Source organism: Lissotriton vulgaris, chromosome 5 (assembly GCF_964263255.1).
Source record: "Lissotriton vulgaris chromosome 5, aLisVul1.2, whole genome shotgun sequence".
Classification (NCBI taxonomy): domain Eukaryota; kingdom Metazoa; phylum Chordata; class Amphibia; order Caudata; family Salamandridae; genus Lissotriton; species Lissotriton vulgaris.
Window position 1 is genome coordinate 173,073,118 of NC_141693.1, and position 6,000 is coordinate 173,079,117.

Sequence of the window (6,000 nt, forward strand, 5' to 3'; positions counted from 1 at the left end):
CGGGGGCGGGTGGCGGGGGTAAGGGGGGAGTGCACGTGGAAAACACTGTAGCTGCTTTTTTTACGGGGGCAAGCTTTATCAGCCCCCCTATAACAGAAACGCCCTAACCACCCCCCCCCCCCCTGTCCAAAACCGGCCTCTACCGTGGCGGCCCACTAGGGAAACACATGGTGCCCTCTACGGCCAGTCCGGCCCTGGAAGTAAGACTACTATTTTGCATCGACCATGGGGGACACAGAATGACGTAATTGAGAGCGCTCACCAACTTGAAAGCACAAATAACGAGGCACGTAGGGAAATTAAATGCAAACTTTGTACACAGTGTCGTACACAGTGTCATTAGTATTAACTAGACTACTTTCTACTAGAAGCAGCTAACTAATCCTGCTCTGGATGGAGCACATGAAAACGTGTCTCACTTTGTTTAAAGAAGACTAGTTCCGAAGTCTGAAAGTAATGCTGGTTACAAAGGCTCTTTTGTAAAAAAAAAAAAAAAAAGAGTCCTTTTTTTAAATTATTGAAATGTTTCACAATTTCAGGTATCTGCTCAAGCCAACTCACGCTTCTCAACACTAACAGTACATGGTCATTTCAGCAGGGCTCTAATTCGGTTCATTAACAATGATATCCGATCTATTGTCAGCTGAGTTCAAATCAATGAAGTTTGTTTTTTCATAGTTTGTGATTTTATTCCACAAAATCTTTTCTTTAAGTTTGGCATACATAAGGATTCTTGGCAGCTAATTCCAAACCCAGCCAGACATTTCTAGGATTAGTATGGCGGCCTGATACCCAACAGCACCAGTATCCGAGATGCAGCTACAGCTATGGAATTTCTTGGATGAACGTACAATACAATCAAGCATTGCTTGCATCCAAAACCGAGCGCTTACAACAAATTCAGACCATGCCCCATTATTCTATATGCACTGATTACCCAACTGTTCCACATTCACTCATTAGAACACATTCTTCTGCACCGTTGTTGCACTTATATTTGTTTAACAGCTGCACACCTGTCACAGAAATAAATAGATGATATAATTCACTTACTGGAAGCCTGATTTATTCTGTTCAGCGAAATAAAGAACTCTAGTGAGCACAACGTTTTTTTAATGGTCCGTTTGTAATCAACTTGAATTAAAATTTGCAAAACTGAAAGTCTGAAATACATAGAAATGTAAAGATGACCAATAGCAAACAGCCTGAAGTGGGCGAGGCACAGATAGGAAGGAAAGATAACTAGTATTGATAAATCGCATTTTAAAAGCAATGCCGACACGTTGGCTGTGCTAATGTTTTTTTGCAGAAGCTGTTCTTCATCATCAAAAAAAAATGCTTGGTTGCCAATGCTGAACAAATCTGGCAAAAAGTGAAAAAAAGCACCACGCTGTGTATGCACGCATGCATCCTCACGGACGCGTGTATGGGTGCCATGATGCTACAATGTCTCAGGGTGATGTACACGTGTGAATGTGGCTCCATGCATGCAAACACATAAAGCCTTACTCAACTGCAAGAAATGAGAGGTTACACTTTTCTGGGCACGTCCCTCGTCCTTAAGCATTAAACAAGACATACTTGCGCGTGTTACGAAAATTACATCTGTACTTGCCTTTCTGTTTTAAAACGTTTAATTATAGGGCTGCTGCTGCTGGGTGACACTCTGCTTGCTTCTGCAGCTGACACTAGTGCTGCAGCTGCGCAGTGCCCTGGGGCAGGTGAAAGTGAGGACACTAATCTGCATCGGTCTGAGTCCGGAGTAAACACTTCCCGGTTCTCCAAGGAGGGAAGGGGCCGGGCTATTAATCGATTTTCGAGCTGTCATTGGTAGCATGCTAGCGCTATGATTGCTGTCAGTTTCTGGAGGTTTGTGCCTCATTAAGGCGGGCGGCTGCATCATCCAAATACAAATAGTATTTATACACGCAGATCCATGTCAAATCAGCCCCTGCCCAACACGGAAACCCAGGTATGGATTTACAGTAGGATATCATGTATTTAAAAGGAAGACCGTGTGAATGTAGCAGTACTGGAATGTAGTGAGCTGATATCATGAGTCTACCCGGCCTGGCTTTTTCCACTGCAGTCGACGGGAACCCTGCATCGAGCATGTTGAAATATTCAGCTCATGTAATACAGACGCATGGTGAAAACGGGAGAGAATGTGCTGCGCAACGAAAATCGAGATGGGGTAGGAATTCCCATCCAGACAACAGGGATCTTTCGCCAGCTTTACAGCAAAACCCACTGCATGGCACATGACAGAAAGCAGTTGGCAAAAGCAATTAGGATGGAGGGAAGCGAGGAAGCAAAGAGAAACAAGTCAGGTCCCGGGCCGTGCTGTGATTGGCTGACGTCACGGGGGTGTCCCGGGCGGCAGCCAATCACAGCGCGGGCCGGGAAATGACGTCACTGGGGTGTCCCGGGCCGACAGCCAATCACAGCGCGGCCCGGGACACACGACATCAAGGGGCGGGATTAAAAAAAATAGTCAGAAACGCCCACGATTCGCGTTCTGACCGGGAGAAAGGGATTGGCGCTGATGTCTTCCAATGGCTAGCCTCCATTTATGGAGCTAGCCAATGGAAGAAGGGGAGTGTTCAATTCCCCCTAGTGTAAACAAAAGCTTTCGCCCTGGGCGTAGGACCTGCGATGCTACGGCCAAGGTCGAAACCTAAAAAACAATTTGTGAAACAAATCGGAAGAGATCCGTCCAAACCTGACAGCGCGTATCATGGTTACCATGCTAGCACGTATTTGTTCGTGCCACATTTTTCGAGCCCCATATTTCGTAAATTAAACTATTTGTCTTCGTGACAGGATAATATTTGGTGTCGGTGACTGGAGTTAAAACTCGCGTGTGCCTGAAGTCCATATTTCAACAGCTTGCACAAAATATTGAGACCATAATATTATCTCTTTCATTTAATAATATATACCCAAAATCACAGCAATGTAGTAGCTGTGGAGAAGGGGAGGTGCCAGAGAGAAGCAGATAAAGAGACATACACCGAAATAGGGGGGCTCAGAGAGGAAAAAGACAGCGATGGAGAAGAGAGAAAGGGAAGAGGCAGATATAACGACAAAGAAATGGAGGGAGAAATGGTGAGAAGGAGAAAGAGTAGCAGAGAAATTGAATAATACACTAAAAGAAGAAAAGGGGGCAGAAATCGAGAGTGCGAGAGAAGAAACAAAGAGAATGCGATTGATAAAGAGAGTGAAAAGAGTGTTGAGAAAGAAAAAGGGAGAGTGAAAGAGGGAAGATTAGGAGGCTAAGAGACAGATTTAAGAATGGCGAGAGAGATAGGGAGAATGAAGAGAAAAAGGAAGGCTTTTCGCTGGGGAAAAATGGGAGAGCGCGAGACCGAGTGAAATAGAAAAAGAGGCAGGGATGGAGGAAATGAGGAAGAATGGAAAGGGGAAGAACAACAAGAAAGGGAGAGAAGGTGAGAGAGAGAGAGTGAGGCCGAGAAACAAAATTGCGACCGATGGAGATGGCGAAGCGAGTGAGGGGAAACCAGAATGGGAAACGAGTGAGAAATTGAGAGAGGACGTCCAGAGAAAGCCAGATCAGAAACAAAAGGGCTGGACAGTAAAAAGAGGAGAGTGAAAGGGAGATGTGGAGAGAAAGACGTTAAGAGAAAGAATAAAGAGGTGAAAAAATGACGAGAAAACTAGAGGGAGGCAGAGAAATCAAGGTGGAGTAAGGGAGAAAAAATGAGAAGGTGAAGAAGAAAAACAAACGTAAAAGACATCCTGATGCAGAGGTAATGAATGAAAGTGAAATAAAAAAGTTTGGTATAGGAACGAAAGAGGTAGAGGGAGAAAGGAATATACAGAAGGAACTAGAGAGACAGTGAAAAAGATGGAAAGCGAAAGACCAGCACAGATGGTATTGGAAGAAGGGTGAGAGCGGGATAAGAGAGGGGGCAGGGCGAGAAAAAGAGCAGAAGTAAAAGAAGTGATGCCATGAAACTAATGGACGGGAAAAGGCAAATATAGTGAGGGGGGGGGGGTGGCGAAGGAAGAGAAAACACATAGGAGCGAGGAGGAGCAGAGTGAAATGCGGGAGAGAAATGAACAGTGAGCAAGAGGAGAAAACCAGAACAATGTGTGCAGTAAGTAAAGATTAAGATAAACCAGTATCAAGTAAATGCATAAAGCTCACTATGGGAATTGAGTGATACTGGGCCAGTTACATACGTGGCATGATTCAAGCCTCAAGCAGTATCATATGGGGACACTGGCTGGCTACTTCTGTTAATAAATAAAAAACAAGTCCTCTCTAAAGGCGGCGCCTATGCTCCCAAGCCCTGGCGTCAGAGTGCGCTCCAGGTATACACAGAGGTGCGCTGATTGGAGCCCCTCTCAGGTCCGGAGCCAGCCAGGGATCAGGAATCCTGCAGAGCTCCCCTCTCAGCAGGTATCTCGCAGCAGCAGTATCCGCAGCAGCAGCGCGCGGCAGGGATGCTCTGCTGCGAGGAGGCGGCCAGCCGCGTCTTCACACATCACTGGGATGCTCCTGCGGTGTCCGTCTCCGGACCAGCGTTTCCCTGTGGTTTTTAAATACCGGCACCTCTTTCTCCACTGGTGATACAGGCACTTTAAACAGCGAGTGTCTGCACTTTTTGTGTGTTCTAAGCGGCACTCTGGGCGCCAAATGCAGCTATTTTTTGCTCTCCATCTGGCCCGTGCAACAAGCTGGACCATTTGATATCAGACGCCTAATCTCACCGGAACGGTTACTGCGTGTACCGAGCCTCACACGACCCACACTTTTTGAAAGTTGTGGACTCGGCAGCTTGTGACGTAAAGTGGCTCACATCAGCCGTGCTGTGATTGGCTGACGTCACGGGGGTGTGCCGGGCGGCAGCCAATCACAGCGCGGGCCGGGAAATGACGTCACTGGGGTGTCCCGGGCCGACAGCCAATCACAGCGCGGCCCGGGACACACGACATCAAGGGGCGGGATTTAAAAAAATAGTCAGAAACGCCCACGATTCGCGTTCTGACCGGGAGAAAGGGATTGACGCTGATGTCTTCCAATGGCTAGCCTCCATTTATGGAGCTAGCCAATGGAAGAAGGGGAGTGTTCAATTCCCCCTAGTGTAAACAAAAGCTTTCGCCCTGGGCATAGGACCTGCGGTGCTACGGCCAAGGTCGAAACCTAAAAATTACTTGAGGAATGGGCAAAACAAATAGCTGAGGTTAGAGATACATTTACAAGTAAAAGGAAGGATACATGTGGTGGACAAACTTGAAAACAAACTACTATTGATAGGTTCAGTAGGGGATGAAATGCAAGGGGAGAATTAGAGTTAATAGAAATTGGTGAGGTAGGTCGAAGTGATGGACCTCGCACCCAGGTGGCGGTTGATCAATTAAACACGGGTAATGTCTCAAGGACATTACATAGTCCAAAAGAAACTGATTTAATCCCTAATGCAGATATCCTAAAGCTACCTCCAGCTGCGTGTCCATATGTTTTGATTTTAGCCGGTGTCCCTACCCTGAAAAGGGAACAAAAAGAATCTTGGCACAATCTCAGAAATAAAGCTGTTGATTGGTTAACCAAGTTAAAAAAATGCAACCCTCAAAAAATGAACGACATCCTAATGGTTCGCAGGGTAGGGTGGATAGTTGAATCCCCCAAGAACATACAAGGGGATTGTATTGTTATAAATTTGAGGCATCCACATGTGGGCTGCAATCTGCTAAGACATCAGAAAGAGACTTTGGCACAGAGTTCTTGTATCCATGCCTTACCCCTGGGTTAATTCTATAGGCCATCTACTGGAAAGTTTGAGTATGATATTGCCGCTCCCCTTCTTACCTTGAACAGATACCAGGAATTATCACCTCTGGAAGCTGTTGATTGACTACAAACCACAGCGCTTCCAGGGAAAGTAGTATCTGGAACAAGGAAAGTTAAGCTATCAGGGAATCAGGATATTGTTTTAAACATAGAGGGGCCAGATATCCCACTAAACCGGAATA